This window comes from Panulirus ornatus, chromosome 38 (genome assembly GCF_036320965.1).
Source record: "Panulirus ornatus isolate Po-2019 chromosome 38, ASM3632096v1, whole genome shotgun sequence".
NCBI classification, from domain to species: Eukaryota; Metazoa; Arthropoda; class Malacostraca; order Decapoda; family Palinuridae; genus Panulirus; species Panulirus ornatus.
The window spans coordinates 13,485,896-13,505,196 of record NC_092261.1 but is presented as its reverse complement, the minus strand read 5'-3'; the positions used below and the strand labels follow the sequence as shown (position 1 = coordinate 13,505,196).

The following is a 19,301-nucleotide window of genomic DNA, read 5'->3' as shown; positions in this document are numbered from 1 at the left end:
GCTTTTAGCCCGCTGGATTATACGAGGGAGAAAATAGAGCAGCCTACAATCCTTGTCGATCTGGAAGTCTGCGAACTCTGGCCTCTGACCTCGCGGTCTGCCATTCCCTGGCCCTCCTTCTAACCTCCTCCCTCACCCACACCCCCACCACACTTGAGCGGATAATAGTCGCCTCTTATGAAGAGATGTGGCAATGATTGGATCAGCGATGGAAAAAAAGATATAGAGATTCAGTGGAAGATGGGATTAGGAGGGACGAAAAGGGGATTAGGCATGCGATCAAGCAGAGTAACAGCGCAGGGGATTTTCCACACTAATGGGACTTTATAGGATTTATCAAGGATTTTATACTGCAAGGCGTGACCAGAGCGACGTACATGTGTTAGGTTAGGATATGTTGACTGTCGTAGACGATGCGTCGTGCTGTTGGAGATACGTTGCTCTCATGTTGTTGGACTTGCGTAGTCGTGTGGAGTCAAAAACATTTCGAGTGATGCTGAACACGTTGAAGAAATGTCCTTGAAGATGAACATTGGGTATTCATATCAGATAATGTCTGTCTGTCTATCTGTCTGTCTGACTCTGTGTACCTACCTTTGCCCACTATCTATTCATCCACACTCCCTCACCCACTTTCCTCCACCCACACATTACCACAACCACTAACTTCACTCCTCTCCTTCCACAGCTCAATCATAAGGAACCCTTCGCCATTCCGTTTCACTGACCGATGGATTCCACTTCCGTGCTCCAGGGTAGACTAAAACTGGCTTTCTAATGAACCAAACCATGACAGTAGACTCACATTATTGTCTCCCTCATGACCCAGCCAAGAGTGCGAAGAAGTCTCTACCCGTCTCACCTGCGGTGTCGCCTGTCGCAAGTGACAGTCGTCCATCCTCTGTCAAACAGTTTCCCAGACATCGGAAGTTACCGACGTTGTAAAACCTTTTTACTTCTGTCGCAAAACGGAAGTTTCCGCTCCATTTTTTCTGACGCTATTAGAACCACCATTGCCACCAATACTACTACTACCACATCCACCATTATCACTACCACTATTACTGCAACCACTACCTTGCTCCTCATAAGGCATCATATCTACCTTGAGGCCCTCAAACTCGCGGCTACTACATCTACCTACCGACTCGTCTACCAACACTGTAAAGATGCACAGATGGAGGAGGTTGATAATGAGGTGAGGATTAGCCAGTGGAGTGGAGGAGGAGAGGTACAGGTTCCGATCCACTGGTGAAAACACATTATCGGATTATCGGTGGGGATCTTACGCTTGAAAATCTCTTGCTGTATATTTCCTACAGAGAAGTGCCGATATTTGGACCGATGTGTCGACAGAGATGGAGATAAATTGTGGTTATCGACAACAACTTTACCGCGTTGTTCTTTGAGTCGGTGTGGAATTATAACCACAGCCCATGCAACTATTCTTGCATCTCTCGACACTGAGGGAAGAGATCCCCCCCCTCTCTCTCTCTCTCCTGTCTTGACGGAAGATCTCCCTCTCCCTGCTGTCTCTCAACACCGCCCTCACTTCCTCTCTCTCTCTCTCTCTCTCTCTCTCTCTCTCTCTCTCTCTCTCTCTCTCTCTCTCTCCCCCCCGCCCCACAACGGTCCTGACCGTCCTCCCACAAGCGCTCTCACTTAATCTCGTCTCCGGCTCGCTTAAGATGTGTCTGAGTTCCCGATATCCAACAGCACTAAAACCCAAAGCCCCTAGAATCTACAGCCGTAAAATTCAAGACCCATGGATTCACAGCTCTAGCTAAGGGGCCCAAGGTGCTAGGAGTCACAGCCATAAGACTCTAAGACCCAAGATCTAAAACCCGGATCCGTAAGAAACACAGCTTAGCAAGATACAGCCATAGGACCCAGAATCTTAAGAACCCACAGCCCTAAGATCTACCCTAACTTTCCATAGCCCAAAGACCAGGCCCTGAGCCTTAGGACCCAGAGCGCTAGGACTCACAACCCTGACACCAATAGCCACCATGAAACACCACAGCCCACCCTCCCAAAGAACCCACAGCTCTGGGACCCACGGCAACAAGGACCCACGAGACCAACATCTTGGTCACGGTGTCACACAAAACTTCCAACACTAACTTCGTTATTTCCCTGGAGATCGTATTTCTGGGGGAGGGTTGGGTGGAGGAGGGTGGGGTTGTGGGTGTGGTGGAGGAGGAAGGAGGTGGTCCATCCTCGTCCGTCCTGCTGACCTCACCGGAAAGTAGACACAATGGCTTCCAGCTGCTTGCATATTGCACTGGACTCGACAGTTTAATGTGACAATACGTCAAGGGTTGAACTCTGCGTAGGGTCAAAAGTTTTGCCCTCTCTTTTTTCATATCGTCTGCGATGCTTCCGAGAGACTGCGAGTTACAGACAAATTCTTAATTGGAAAAGAAACTTTTGTGCAGTTAATGGTCGAGATCTTGGGTCAAATGGAACATCGCTGGAATTAAAGGATTTATCAGCGGTCCCGGGGAATTCTCCTTTTTCATGGCAGAGAACATATCAGTCGGGTTATTTACAACTGGGCAGGTTTACGATCTACTTCGCTGACGGGAGTATCATTTCGCCTTATTACTGTTAATTGCACAGTGGGTCGACACTACAGCCACCCGACTGCCTTCTGTTGTTTGTTGTTCACAGACGGATGCAAAATGCCACCAGTCTTACCACAGAAAACCCTGTCAATACGACCCCCGACGACAGAGTTTTAATCTGTCATACTTCATCATAACTTGAAATAACTTTTGATATGGTTTCATAAGTGGTTTAGTTGGCACTACAATCTCTGCTTTATTCACGCGAAAAGACACACACACACACACACACACACACACACACACACACACACACACACACACACATACAGTACCACCCACCGCTTCTCGAGAGAAAGGGAAGGAAATTACGAACGAAAGTGAATACTGCGAGAAAAATATACCAGGAACAATGGCTTCGTGACGCCATTATACAACCCCGTCACTCACCACCTTTGCATGACCCAGATATAATGAACCAATTCTTATAACACCCGGATGATTCACCACTGCTGCATGATATTCATTCATGAATTTGCATATTACTTGGGCATAATCTTTCTCTCACTAATCCTCCTACTGTATCATTACTTGTAATGGAAAGTCCTCCTGTATTTCTAATTTGTAGTAGCAATTACCTGTATCGATAATAAGGATGGATAGAGTACAGTGTACTTGGGTTTTCTTCTAAGTGGTTGGCTGAGGTGTAAGAACTGCTGGTACTTGAGTAAGTGGGACTCGTGGGTATGTAGGTATATACCACTTATATATTTTTTTTTTCCACCACATCTCCACATGTCTGTAGTACTAGAGGCTGGCTGAGTACGTACACGTTCACGTCTACCAAAAGCTTTCTTAATAAGTCAACAGGACTGTAATATGACGACTCAGTGACAGGTACAGAGCTTCTCCGACACTTCTACAGTACTGCTGTGTGAATGTACACTTCACATCTACAAAACTGCTTCTACACGTCGACAACACTGTGACTGTGATACAGTCCTACTTACAGAGCCTTCTAAACACGTCTGTAATCCTGTGGTCTGATCATATGGTCAAGATCTTACAGAAAAGCTTCAAAAAGACCGAGGTCAGAATTTATATCAGCATCAACGAAGCCTTTCTATACGTCAGCAATCCTGAAGTCTGAACGCATGACCACATGTGAGCTGACATAATCATATCTGCGGAGCCTTTCAGGAAATACACCAGTCATATATATATATATATATATATATATATATATATATATATATATATATATATATATATATATATATATATATGTATATATATATTTTTTTTTTTTTCCTATGAGTCCACGGGAAAATGAAACACTATAAGTTCCCAAGTGCACTTTCGTGTAATAATCACATCATCAGGGGAGACACAAGAGAGAAATAAAAGTCAGTTGATATACTTGGGAACTTATCGTGTTGCATTTTCCCCGTGGACTCATAGGAATATCTTGATCACGCGCAAAATTGTGATACATTTCGACCATAAATACAAACACAAACACATTGGACAAAATATTCAAGGAGCTGCTGTCAGTCCAGCCAGTATGTCATCAACAGAGGATATTCAGAATCCCTACCACGATAAAGAGAAATCTGAACCCATTCGTTCCTTCCCTACAAAGCATGTTGGTGGCATACGAATCTGATCTCATATGGTTCGAGGGATGGGTCCTTGTATATCTGGACAGCATCGACACATTGGACTTTTCATCAACTTACTTACTACCCCAGGAATTTCTTCTATCTTTAATGAGGCTCCGGCAAACGTTAAGGGAACCAGGTACTTCCACAGGTCGAAACTTTAGGTAATGAAATGTAGTGCTGTTGTAACGGAGAGTGCAAGGCGACATAATCGTGAGAGGGCAAGAGGAATCTTGGAGAATGTTTCATCGATATCTATTAATCTTGGAGAGATGGATAGTGCCCAGAAAACTGACGATGAAAGTGTAACACGTACATGCATGAGGAGTGTAGTTTGAGGATGGGGAACGTGGCTTTCTAGTGCTTGTGGAGGCGTTTTAGAGTGATATTGTAGTTCTAATGTTGTGTTTGGTGGAAGAGGTGAGGTCTACGAGCCTATATGACAATGTTGCTAAAGAAGTGTGAGGCACGGGATGTTTTTGCAACTGAACCGGTTTTTTTAAGTGAAAGTTTGATATGATGTCGGGGACTGTAGAAGGGGAGTTCATTAGGGTTGCGACCGAGTCGTGAGTGTCAGTAAAAGTGAAGGGTGGGTCAGGAGTTGTGTCAGGTAGGATTTTGTGTGAGGGTTTTTCATGATTGCTCTGTTGGTGGGGTGTGGTTGGCTTGCAGGTGATTCTCTTTGTAATGTTTCATGACTATGACTGTGTGTTCTTGGGGGAGAGGGAATGTTGCCTGACTGGGTCAGAAGTCCTTTAGGTGTTGAGACTGGCGTGGTGTGAATACTCTTTATTGCGCCCCCTGATCTACGTACTATTGGCTTTGTGCATAATAGCGGTTAGAGAGAAATACCATTTTGTGATATGTTTTTTTCAGTATTAGGTTTGTGATGGTGTTGTGTTGGGTTTGCGTTCTTTCTGTGGTCTATAACGATGGTGTGTAGATTTGTCTGGGTGTGTTTCTCGTGTGTGTGACCCGTGGGGTGAAGCTTGGGTTATACAGAGCTATGTCAGCTTGGCTGATTACTATTGAACTGTGAGATGGCGTGGTTATATAAGGCCAGGAATGACTTAAGGTGAAGATTTGCACTTTGGATTTTAGGTACTGTGCAAATGGTTGTCAGTTTGGTCACCTGTAGTTTGTGTGTGTGTGTGTGTGAGAGAGAGAGAGAGAGAGAGAGAGAGAGAGAGAGAGAGAGAGAGAGAGAGAGAGAGAGAGAGAGAGAGAGAGAGAGAGAGAGAGTTAGGTGGGTCAGCTGAAGTGAAAATAAGGTGGGTAGATAGTCAAAGCATAGTTCGTGTGGTGCCTACCAAGTGACCCTAATGTTTAATTTAGGTTCAAAACGCAAAGTCTTTTGGATTTGGTGCTTTGGGAGTCTTACCTACACACACACACACACCCACACACACGTACACACACACACACACATGAATATAGATATCACGTTATTCGGGTGGTCATGACCCCCATACCCAGACAGCTAGAGGGACGACGAGGCAACATACAACCAGCTTGGAGGAACTCTTTCAGCGAACTGACTGTAATCAATATCGGAGGTGGATAAGGACAGCCTGGGGAGAGAGCAACTCGCCAGGGCCCACTCTGAGGGCCAATCAGGGTGCCCTCAAAAAGGATTAATCTGGTTATCGTCAGGATCGCAGTCAGTGTAACCTGATGAAAGGGCACCACGGGGGGAAAAAGGGGGACGGGCGAGGTCATCCTTCGTTGACGATCGACACAAAGAAGGGAAGGTTGGGGAAGGAAGGGGGGTCACTCCGGGAAGGGAGTTGACCTGGACGGGTCAACGCGTCGTCCATAACACAGAGCATCGTGAGGAGGAGTTACAGTTGACCAAATCTCATCTCCGTAAAGGATGGGAGGGGGATGAAGAAGACCCCGAAACGTCTAACTATCAAATTTCTTTCAGCCATAGCTCAAACACTATCTTGATATACATTTGAATAGCATTTGACTAATTAATCAGATTAACACTAAGCGTTTCTCTACCTAGCAAAGAAATCTCAAGATATATGAATATCTTTATTTATTATATACTTCACATGCCCTGGTCCAATCCACTGACAACACGTCAGCCCCCGTATACCACATCGTCCCAATTCACTTTATTCCTTGCAAGCTTTTCACACTCCTGCATTTTTTTTTTTCATACATTCGCTTTTCCCCGCGTTAGCGAATTAGTGTTAAGAACAGAGGACTGAGCCTTGGAGAGAAAATCCTCACTTGGCCCCCTTCTCTGTTCCTTCTTTTAGAAAAGTAAAAACTGGAGGGGAGGATTTCCAGCCCCCAGCTCCCTCCCCTTTTAGACGCCTTCTACGACACGCAGAGAATACGTGGGAAGTATTCCTTCTCCCCTATCCCCAGGGATAATATATATTTATAAATATATATATATATATATATATATATATATATATATATATATATATATATATATATATATATATATATATATATTTATATATATTATACTTTGTCGCTGTCCCCCGCGTTAGCGAGGTAGCGCAAGGAAACAGTCTAAAGAATGGCCCAACCCACCTAAATGCACATGTATAAATATAAACGCCCACACAGGCACATATACATAGCTATACATTTTAACGTATACATACATATACATACACAGACATATACATATGTACACATATACGTGTTCATACATGCTGCCTTCATCCATTCCCGTCGCCACCCCGCCATATATATATACACACACACACACACACATGATAAGGAATTTCAGTCATGAATCATTTTAATCTTCAGCAGCGTAAAGTTTGTAAAGTCTGATGAAGCCTTTATTGTTTTTTTGTTTGTTTCATCCATTTCCGTCCTCTGTAGTCGTTTGGGAAGCAATAAAACAAGAATGCTGGGCGAGGGAGGGAGGGAGGGAGGGAGGGAGGGAGGGAGGGAGGGAGGAATGGAAGGAAGGAGGGAGGGAAGGAGGGAGTGTCGTGCCTTGTGCTGGCAGGATCTCTCTGCTCGTGAGGTCGGCAACCTGATCCTCCAGTGCACTGGTGCGGTGTTGGTGTATTCCCTCTCTCTCTCTCTCTCTCTCTCTCTCTCTCTCTCTCTCTCTCTCTCTCTCTCTCTCTCTCTCTCTCCGACATCATCATCTCCTCCCCCTCCCCAGTTATTTCTTCTTTTTTCTTTTCTTCTTACTTCAAGAATATTTTCCAACGTAAATTATCATTTTCATCTTTTCTTTTTTTAATCTCATCCCTCCAGGTGAGTGACTGGAGAACCCTTAAGGATTTCGAGAGCCGGAGAGAGAGAGAGAGAGAGAGAGAGAGAGAGAGAGAGAGAGAGAGAGAGAGAGAGAGAGAGAGAGAGAGAGGAGAGACTTACCGAGTAGTGCCAATTGCTGTGAAGAGGTTGTAGTGGGTCACTTCACACCGACCCTAAAAGAAATCACAGGTACCTAATCCACCTCAAAAAAAACCTAATCAAGACACACCTCGGAGTCGACACGTCTAACCCTTACGTACGTAGGAACGCCAATTCTCGAACATCCTCGTCCTATGTTCAAGCCGCCCCTGCTTCTTAGGCTACGAAGGTCGCTAAGACTTCGGCGAGGACATCCCCAGACACACACACACATACAGACACACACACACACACACACACGGTTCCTCTCCTACATCTGGTTCCTGAGTTTTTTGCCTTACTGAGGAAAATTTCCTTGCTAAACAGTGTATTTAGCTTAACACCTTCATATCTAGACACTGGAAATATACATAGCTACCAAAACTACCAGCTTCTATGTAGATTTTTTACTCTTCGAAATTATTTTTTTCTCCCACATACATAACTGACATTTCTTACCACATATATAGCTCATATTTCTTACCACACATAAAACTCATATTTCTTACCACATATAACTCACATTTCTTACCACATATATAACTCACATTTCTTACCACATACATAACTCACTTTTCCTACCACATACACTTAAGTCATATAATGTATGCATGGATATCTCTACTCAAACGAATTCATGTGTACCTCATCATCTTTCATTAAGTCCATCATGTCTCAATTTTCATCGTACAAAGATATATTTTCTCTATATCCATATGACTGGATTTGTATATTGTTCTGTAAGTCTATAAAGCAACTACCAACACCATCTCCACAATATATATATTCCTCTCACAACGCCGTGATGAATATGGTGTATCTTTCCCTCCCCCATTTTTTTTTTTCTTGGGCTATTTTGTCTTTTGGATATACAGCAGTCATCTCTCAGTCTCTGCCACTCGCGGGCAGAATTTACAATTCGTCTCTCGCTGGATGAATGTTCAAATTGCATGACTTGAAGTGACATGCAATTTGAGGAAGTTATTGAATTAGAAATAATTTGGGGAATACTGCTCGTAAATCTACTGGACTCTTGAGACATCCCATATATATATATATATATATATATATATATATATATATATATATATATATATATATATATAAAGTTATATGCGAATATTACATATCAATTTTCTCCAATTTTCGCGGGACTTAATACTATAATAGTCGTGATGTAGAGCCAATCAGAATCTTTGAAGTTTCCTCTATCACTGCGATTAAAAAAAAATGAAAATATTGTCTCCTGAGAATGACTGAGTAGCATTATATAACAGGTGATATATCCATATATGACGTTTTATTAAAAAAAGAGTCTTCATATAACTTGAGAATCCTTTCTCAAGGATATATACATAGCGCGAAGACCTCCGAACACAGTAGATTCCGATCTCTTAATCTACCTTTCCTAACCCCAGGGTTCTACCTTTCCTAGGAGTCTGCCACAGCCACTCGAGAGGAACTGAACCAACGTAGTGTTGACGTCTTGGGGTCTTACCAGCTGTGTGGGGGAGGGAGTGGGTGGGAGCCGCCAAGGATTTCTCCCCTATTCCCAAGTGTTGTGGCTGATGCCACCTGGTCACAAATGACGACCTCTGTCTGTCTGTCTGTCTGTCTCTCTCTCTCTCTCTCTCTCTCTCTCTCTCTCTCTCTCTCTCTCTCTCTCTCTCTCTCTCTCTCTCACATTGAGGATCTGTTTCTCAAGCGAGACATCAAGTGCTCTCTCTCTCTCTCTCCTCTCTCTCTCTCTCTCTTACACAAATACACACACACACACACACACACACACACACACACACACACACACACACACACACACACACACGCTCACACACCTTCGTGGCGTAGTAGTGGCTAGCGTTACCGACCATGAGAGTGGATGTGTTGAAATGTCTGAGGACTGTATATGGTCTGTGATGTCCTACGTTGGTCGCGTAAAGAATGACACCACAAGAGAGACGTGTGCTTGTGAATGCAGTCTGTTTGAAAAGGCCGACCACAGTGTGCTGAAATGGTTGGGACAAATGGTAGGGAGGAGTAAAGACAGGGAGAAAAATTACGACAATCTATATGTCGGAGGTGAAGGAAGCATGAGGGAGGGTGAAGACGGATATAGACAATGGAAGTATTGAACACAGGAAGCTTTGGGGTATCGGGGCTTGACCATTCAGGAAGGCAAGTGGGGGCACGGGACAGAATGAACTGGATCGATGTGATGTATGTGGGGGTGAAGTGCTGTTGTTGGGCTGAGCCAGGGAATATGAAGTGGGCAAGGCGGACTATGCAGCTAAGTCTGTGGGGCTTGGCTGTGAATGGTAGGCTTTGGTTTCAGTGCATCATAAATAGATAACACACACACACACACACACACACACACACACACACACACACACACACACACACACACAGCGTGTGTGTTTGTCTCTTCTGGCCCTTCTTCTCTTCTACATCCTCTCTTTCTCTCAGTCTGTCTCTCTCTCTCCCAGTTTCCATCACCACACCTTCGTTCCTCCAGCAGCCATGGCTCTCCACCCAATAAGCCGCTCATGCATTCTCGGTGGGCTGCTCCTGGGGGAGAGCCACCCACCCAGACGGCTCAGGTCAGTCTGTTCTGCCTCCTGAGCATATTCCATTCCAGCCTGGGGAAGTCACCACTGCGCTAGGGAGGGAGAAAGAAATCGCCTCTGCTTGTGAGCAGTTCTGGTGGTAGTCTTTCTTCCTTTGTTTTCGGGAGCAGGAAATCCTCCCCGGTAACCTTGTGTTTGTTTCTGATTTTGTTCTTAAAGTCGTAATTGTAATTATAATTCTCAGCCTTTAAATCACGAGCTTGTGATACACGTCCGCTGTTGGGATTGTGCGTCTTTGAATCCTCGTGTTGTGTGGATGGCAGCCTTCGGTACCTTCGATACACACACACTGGGATCTCCGTCTGTCTTGCAGTACTCGGACGTACTCCTCCACCGTGCATTCTAGCCAAGCTTGCACGAGTGGTCACTGACAAATCCATCTGAGGCACCTTCGATACCTCTTCGAGGAGCCTTTACTTATCATTGCCAATGAAGAGAGTAAATAACGGGCTTCTCTTTGAGAAAGGTGGTAGGGGGAATTCCCTTGAGCTGTAGAGCAGTATCTTTGACGAGTGAACAAGATTATCTCATCAGTTACTACATCTAGTATCTCATCAGTTACTACATCTAGTATCTCATCAGTTACTACATCTAGTATCTCATCAGTTACTACACCGAGTATCTCATCAGTTACTACATCTAATCTCCCGTTGGTGGGTTGCTAGGGCTTTTGGCCTATCAAAATGCCAGGGTCATTAAGGCCGTCCGTGTCAAGCGACACCCACTACATGAAAAATGCCAGACACCTTCTTCAGGTGTTGAGGATCAGTCCAAGACCACACACTCTCTCACGATGTAATGTGGCCCTTGATGATGTGATAACACCATAATCATATCTTTGACTCGTTTCCCTCCATCCTTGGATGTTAAGAGTCCCTCAGCAACTACCTTGAAGCCTGTAGGTTCACAACAGAGTCTTCCTAGATCTTATTCCCATTTTCATCGACATTCAACATTAAGTTTTCAAGCACCAAGTACGACATACTGATTCCTGGAAAGTGGGATGACTTCAATACCTGTTTACACAGAAGTACCTAAATTCTATTTTTGAAATTACGAAACAGAACAACGTCTTGGAAATGTCTTTGATCGAAGCGAACGCCAGAAAAGGCTCGATCGGGAATTTGATCCAAAAAATCACACATCTTGGGTATGAAGACCGCGACCATCCTGGACCCCTAGTTTCTAAAAGACGCGTCTGTCTGTAACGTTCTCGGATTACTGGAAATAAACGAGCGACGAACGAAAAATTACTTTGCAAGAGGGCGATCTATTACCAGCAGGAGAGGCTGGACGTGACCCGGTTGGTGTGCCCCGGGCCGGCTCATATGTCCTGGGAGTAGGAGGTAGATGTTCCAGGATCGCCCATTGAGGACGCTGGTCTTGAAGAGAATTATGAGAGCCTGTACCCATCGGGTCTGGGTTCTGAGGCTGACCATAAACCACACGACTGTGACAAGAAATTCAGGTCTGTCTGATCACCTCTGCATTTCCTCCGGTGAAGTTTTTTCTGTTTTTTCTCCGTCTTTAATCTCCTGATTTTTCGTTAAACTGAGAAATTGTTTAGTAAAATTTTAATAAGAGCATTGAGGAATGTGTGGGTGTGTTTGAAAGTGTAGTAGTATCGACGGCGTTGCATGGATGCGAGGCAGGGGCTATAAATGAGTATGTAGAGAGGAAGGTGAACGTATTAGAAGCGAAATGTCTGAGGACAATATGTACGGTAAGGAGGCTGATCGAGCAAGAAATGATAGGGTGAGAGAGAGATGTGGTAATACGAAGAGCATGGTTGAGACAGCTGTACTGAAATGCTCTGGACATATGGAGAGAATGAGTGAGGAATGGCTGACAAAGAGGATACATATGTGTCAGGAGAGGAGGGGACAAGAAGGGAAGAAACCGAATTGGAGATGGATGGATGAAATGAAAAAAAAAACTTTGAGCGTTCGTGACCTGAACATGCAGGAGGGTGTAAGGCATGCCCGGGATAAAGTGCGACGAAATATCACTGGACTGAAACGAAGCACATGAAGCAGCTAGGGGGATTCACGGAAAAGTCTGTGGGGCCTAATTGTAGATAGGAGAACGTAGTTTCGGTGCATTACACGTGACAGCTGGATAATGGGTGTGAGCGAATGCGGCCATTTCTTCGTCTGTTCCCGGCGCAACCTCGCTAATGCGGAAAACGGCGAACGAGGTTGGAAATCTTTCCCCTCCAGTTTTTACTTCTCCAAAAGAAGGAACAGATAAGGGGGCCAAGTGATGGATTTTTCCCCCTCTAAGGCTCAAGCCCTCTGTTCTTGACGCTACCTCGCTACCTCGAGAAATGACGAATATGCATGAACAAAAAATATATATATACGTATATACATATGTATATCTTTTCTATAAAAATAAGTCCATGCCTTGCTGTGCGATAGAGGTTAACTTAAGCTGAACCCTTCGGCGAGAAAGTGCTAAACAAAACTCATTCAAGGAAGTTCGTGCGTTCTAATACATAAAAGAGAAACTCAACACTAGTTTTAGCGACATCCCGAGCGGTGGTGGTGGTGGGCGAAGACCAGCCAGCTGTGGTGTGTTTAAAACCCTCCCCCCCGTGGAAACACTAGGACCATTTCGAGGAGCCTGTCAGGCTGTGCGACGAAGAACCCCTCTCCCCGACCATTCCTTCTTCGACGCGTGACGAAAAGAAAAACATACTTCGGAAAATGAAAGACTTGCTGGAGATTTCACGATCTAAGATGCCTTCTGAAGAGTCTTTTCTCTCTCTCTCTCTCTCTCTCTCTCTCTCTCTCTCTCTCTCTCTCTCTCTCTCTCTCTCTCTCTTTCGCCGAATCCACGCACCACACTGTTGGAAGAGACGCGGTAGAGTTGCGATAAGTTGCCGAATTACTCGGACCTGCGTGGATTAATACGAACTTAAATATTTTCACATGAAAAAAAAAGAAGAAAAAATAAAGATAATCCGTTTCGTCAGATCACCGTCTTCATTAATACCTCATCATGCAGAGAGGATTCAGATGCTGCTGCCACTTAAGAGGATTCAGATGCTGCTGCCACTTAGAGCAGTCAACATAATCGCATCAAAAGCCTATTTACCTTTTTCCAGTACAGGGGAGCTGGTCCCTCCCAACAATGCTATTAAACACACCGGCAATTTACACAGCTTGTACTCTGGTAGTTGATAAGCAAGGCTTCTATTGTTCCCCTCCTCCTCCTCCTCCTCCTCTTGGGGAGAGAGAGAGAGGAGGAGACAGATCTCCTCCTCCTCTTGGGAAGAGAGAGAGAGGGGGGGGGGGGAGACAGATCTCCTCCCCCTCCTCTTGGGGAGAGAGAGAGAGGGAGAGAGACAGATCTCCGCCTCCTCCTCCTCCTCTTGGGGAGAGAGAGAAAGAGGGGGAGAGACAGATCTCACCTTCCTCCTCCTCTTGGGGAGAGAGAGAGAGAGAGGGGGGGGGACAGATCTCCTCCCTCTCCTCTTGGGGAGAGAGAGAGAGGGAAAGAGACAGATCTCCGCCTTCTCCTCCTCCTCTTGGGGAGAGAGAGAAAGAGGGGGGAGAGACAGATCTCACCTTCCTCCTCCTCTTGGGGAGAGAGAGAGAGAGAGAGAGAGAGAGAGAGAGAGAGAGAGAGAGAGAGAGAGAGAGAGAGAGAGAGAGAGACAGATCGCAGCCTCACCTCAGCAGCATCGAGGAAACACAAGAATCACTCAAGTGCGCTCGTGAGGAGGGACCTGTCAAGTGTCCTCCTTCCCGCCAAGGCCCCCGGGTGTGAGGAGTAGAGTGAGGACGTCCCCCACACAGGAGGAGGAGGAACATCTTCGCCTTCGCCGCTCGTCGTCGTGACTTTTGAATTACACAGTACATACACCTCCTCGGCTGCGTCAACTCTCATGAATACTTCAGTGGCCGGATCCTTAGGTACTGGCCCAAGGCGCAAGACTCCCGTCTGTCTGTGTCTGTCTGTCTCTTTTTCTTGTTTCACTTGTAAGTCTGTCTTGTTTCTTTTCTTCCGTCTGTCTTGTCTGTCTCTCTGTCTGCCTCGTCTGTCTGTCTGTCTGTCTGTCTAAATGAATACTTTGAAAAAAGAAATGGGATAAAAAAAAATAGTGTCAGATGAACCCAAGATGGACAACTATGCTGTGAGAGTGGAGGCAAAATTTCGTCGAAGGTACTCGTAGTTACGTGCCCCATCTCTCTCTCTCTCTCTCTCTCTCTCTCTCTCTCTCTCTCTCTCTCTCTCTCTCTCTCCCTAGGCCGTTAGGTCGGTCGGTATACAGGTAGTAAGTGGTAGGTAACCACCGGCCAGGGAGATGTATCAACCCGCCATTGGTATTGGGAGGTTTGGTGGTGGCGGCATAGTGAGCACTTACGTGGCTGTCAATTGTCACTCCTCTGGCCCAAGTCGCTAACTTTTCTCTCCGCTTCACCCCACACGTGTGCAGATAACTTTCAGCCCACAAACATATATTCCCTTCTTCTCATACATAACACTTGAAACATGTTAACTCGCGCACGACTCGTTCTTCGGAACACGAAGTATATCTCTGTGGTCAACACTACGCTCTAACATTGTCTTTGGGCAAAACTCGTTGTAAGTACTCGTAAGTGAGTAGGTTTGTAAGTACTCGTAAGTGAGTAGGTTTGTAAGTACTCGTAAGTGAGTAGATTTGTAAGTCCTCGCAAGTGAGTAGGTATGTAAGTCCTCGTAAGTCAGTAGGTTTGTAACTACTCGTAAGTGAGAAAGTTTGTAAGTACTCGTAAGTAAGTAGGTTTGTAAGGACTCGTAAGTGAATAGGTTTGTAAGTACTCGTAAGTGAGTAGGTTTGTAAGGACTCGTAAGTGAGCAGATCTGTAAGTCCTCGCAAGTGAGTAGGTATGTAAGGACTCGTAAGTGAGTAGGTTTGTAAGGACTCGTAAGTGAGTAGGTTGTACCCCACGAACCTTTCTGCCTTTGCTATTACGGTATGACCAACACTGCCTACCTTGTAGACATCGCTCCTCCTGACAACATCGTCAGCGAATGACATCTCTCTCTCTCCCTCTCTGACCAGACTCCCGTTTCACAGTCTCATGTAACTACACACATACGCTGCCGGGCGGCTGTGCTATTAGGATGTATCTATACTGTAATAGTTAACACTGCCGACCATTTCAGTCTTACATGTATCATTGTCTTCATCCAAGTGTTACACACACACACACACACACACACACACACACATATATATATATATATATATATATATATATATATATATATATATATATATATATATATATATATATATATTCAAATGACTCGATCTGCAGTTGTGTGAATCCCACACCTGTCTCTGCAGAAGGCAGTGTACGTGAATATTCGTGAAAGCAATTTCAAATTTGCCGTTCAGTTAACTGTGACCATTTCCTGTAAACATTTCAACACAGGAAATTTGCATAATAGGAAAGAAAAATTACAAATGTCCCCCCCCCCCAAAAAAAAAAAAACCTGAAAAAGAAAAAGTTGTGTTGTGTGTGTGTATGTGTGTGTGTGTGTGAGTGTGTGTGTGTGTGTGTGTAGGTTGGGGTGGTGAGGAGGGGTGAGTGAGGGAGGGAGGATGGGAGTGGTTGGTGCCAATACCCGACTAGCGTCCTCGATAAAGATTTTCCCCCGACATTCGAGGTCAACCAGCCAGCACTGCCCAGCTGCTGTGGTGTGCACGTCCGCCACCAACACGGACGTGCAGTGTGGCGGATGAGGACGTGCAGTGTGGCGGATGAGGACCGGCATACTGTGAGGGGGATGAGGACCGGCATACTGTGAGGGGATGAGGACCTTCTAGGAGGGGACGATGACCTTCAGTGAGGGGAAAAGGACCTTCAGTACGAAGACGATGCCCTTCAGTGAGGGGACAAGGATATTCACTGAGGAGAAAAGGACCTTCAGTGAGGGGACAAGGACCCTCGGGGAGGGGACGAGGACCTTCAGTGAGGTGAAGACGACCTTCAATGAGACGACGATGACCTTCAGTGAGAAGGGGAAAAGGGAGGAGGGGTGTAAAGGATCTTCGGTAAGAGGGCGAGGACCTTCAGGGATCAAGAGGGAATCAGCGCGGGATCCGACTCCGTGTGAGGGTATGAGGGAGACATTGTGAAATAATAATACCAAGAGGAACCGTGGGCACTTGGCGCGAGGCGGACTTGCCTTGCCTGGGGGAAAAACCCCCAGCGCTGATCTCGCCAGCCAGACGGCGTTACTGGTCTAATCTCTGGCCCGCGTTAAGTTCCTCCAGGGAGGAGCAAAACCTACGGAGAGACTCTGTGTGTGTGTGTGTGTGTGTGTGTGTGTGTGTGTGTGTGTGTGTGTGTGTCTGTCTGTCTGTCTGTCTGTCTGTCTGTCTGTCTGTCTGTCTGTCTGTCTATCTGTGTGTCTGTCTGTCTGTCTCTCGTTTTCTGATCGCGGTGCAAAAAAAATCGTGTTCAGTATACTCCAGGCCATCAAAATCACTGGAGATGCTCCTAAACACACAGAAACACACAGACACACACACACACACACACACACACACACACAGACACTCCTTCTATCTCTCACTCCATCACACAATTCCATCCTTTCTGTTTTCCTTGACCCGCTCTCGCTCCCTCACGGCTGGCTCTCTCTCTCTCTCACACAGTTCCCTCAAGTCGAGTGGAGTCAACAGGAAAACTGCCAAGATTTTATATGTTTACACGGGAGGTTTGATTTGATGCCTCTGACCGACTGACTGACTCTCTCTCTCTCTCTCTCTCTCTCTCTCTCTCTCTCTCTCTCTCTCTCTCTCTCTCTCTCTCCTTCACCAGCCAATATCAGCTGGTCGTCGTGGTCCTTCAGTCGTTCCGCCCCCCCCACCTCCCACCCCAAGCTTAAACGGTGAGGCATGGCAACAAACACACCATGGCCTTTGGGAGGGAGATGTGTTTACAGACTCATGCCGGCGGGAAGGTCGTAAGGAACCTGGAGGTATACCGGGACGAAGAATGTGGGGAAGATGTAGATATCAAGGGATGATCTCGCATCACGGAGTTACGGGAAGGAGATGACCTTCAGCGAGACATGATGAAGATGATGATGATGATGATGATGAAGGAGATGATGACCTTCGGTGAAGGAGATGATGACCTCCGGTGAAGGAGATGATGACCTCCGGTGAAGGAGATGATGACCTTCGGTGAAGGAGATGATGACCTTCGGTGAAGGAGATAATGACCTTCGGTGAAAGAGACGATGACCTTCAATGAAGGAGACGATGACCTTCGGTGAAGACGATGACCTTTGGTGAAAGAGACGATGACCTTCGGTGAAGGAAACCTTACAACGAAGGGGAGAGGACCTTCGGCGATCAGACGAAGATCTTCGACGAGAGAGAGGACGAGGGACGACCGACCCCCCCCTCACATGAGGAGACGAAGATCTCCAGTTGGAATATATCAGGAAATGAGCCGTGTCTCCTTAACGGGAGGTGACCTTGAGCAGAGAGTTAGGGATTCCGAGTCGCCCAGCGGTCCATTAGGCAGCAGGGGGTGATGCGGGCGTCATGTAGGAACCCCCCGTCCCATTTGCATGAGGCCCCTCTTGTCATGGTTGGCTCCTGGCTTGAACACCAGCTCCTGGAGAACTCATTTGCAGACACTTCTTTCTATATGGCTTCCTCAAGACACTCTTAATTTCTAAGTATATTCTCCGTATCCACTACGAATCTTATGTCATTTCCGTTACGCGTACTGCAATTTCTCAGCATTCTCGCCTATCGAATAAAAGGACTGACTACATCTCTGCAGTATCCCCAATACTGGTGGGCTAAGAACACCATCGGATTCCATAATTTTCCGGGAAATTAATCAGAGATGCAAATCACTTTAAGATCTTTTAATTAATGATTTATGAATTCAGGGGAAAAAAAAAATAAGAGATCTTTTCTTTCCCGTAGTCATTCTAATATTTCCCCGGTGATGCGTGAGCTGATGTGTTTAAGGAGGGATGGAGAGAACCATACCTCCACTACCTCGAGTGTATATTTCAGCTGTGGGTCCAAAAGCAGCTTGTGTGTGTGTGTGTGTGTGTGTGTGTGTGTGTGTGTGTGTGTGTGTGTGTGTGTGTGTGTGTGGAGAACGTTCGTGGTGCTTGTGAGAGACGATGGGATCTATGTCAACGATGAGTTAGAACGCTACCCGCCTTCTATACTACAGATGCAAATGCCAGGCCCATAACTTAACCCGACCAAGACGGCTGGGAGAGAACGTTGTCGAGTCGAGGTCAGGAGGAGGAGGAGGAGGAGGAGGAGGAGGGGCGGCGACGTGGGGCGGGGCGGGGCGGGGCGGCGGGCGGCACTTGTGAACGAAAGGGGTCAAGAGTCAATCGTCCGTATGAAGAACAGGCTCAAGGTGTGTCTCTCTGTCTGTCGGTCGGTCTCTCTCTCTCTCTCTCTCTCTCTCTCTCTCTCTCTCTCTCTCTCTCTCTCTCTCTCTCTCTTTCACACACACACAAACACACAAACACGCACTCACACCCGGTACAATTATCGGATAATCTATACCGCCTTTAAAGTCGTACGTAGCCTTGCCCTCATCTTCCCTACCCATAACCACGGAGCTGGGGGGCGCCCTAGGACTCCTCTCCTCACAGTCGACACTTCGAACGCAAAAACGACCAAAACGTTGAACGTCCAATATATGAACGTCGAATATATATGAGGGTCGAATGACGTGCACTTCTTTTTTTCCTAAACGTCCATGAAAAAAAAAAAAAAAGAACACATGAATGTCTGTCGTGATCGTCATGCATGAGCCGTCATGCGTGTGACATGAGCGTCATGTGTGTGACATGAGAACGTTGACTGCGGCAGTCGGACAAGAACAGACAGACATGAACGCCAAACGTGAACATGAACAGACAGACATGAACGCCAAACGTGAACATGAACAGACAGACATGAACGCCAAACGTGAACATGAACACCAGACGTTGGCAATGTATGATGTTCAAGGCTTAGGTTACATGAACTATTATCTTCATGGGAACGCATCAGAATATAACACCGTACT

At 46.0% G+C, this 19,301-nt stretch overlaps 2 protein-coding genes across 3 annotated transcripts in view; one reads left to right on the top strand and one right to left on the bottom strand.

Annotated features, from left to right (window-relative positions):
* Window positions 1-19,301, bottom strand: part of Nup44A (nuclear pore complex protein Nup44A) — a 541,896-nt gene that overhangs the window by 292,150 nt on the left and 230,445 nt on the right. The window lies entirely within an intron of this gene.
* The window catches only part of LOC139760950 (uncharacterized), a 198,008-nt gene that overhangs the window by 79,875 nt on the left and 98,832 nt on the right, over window positions 1-19,301 (top strand). The gene's annotated exons all lie outside the window — the stretch shown is intronic.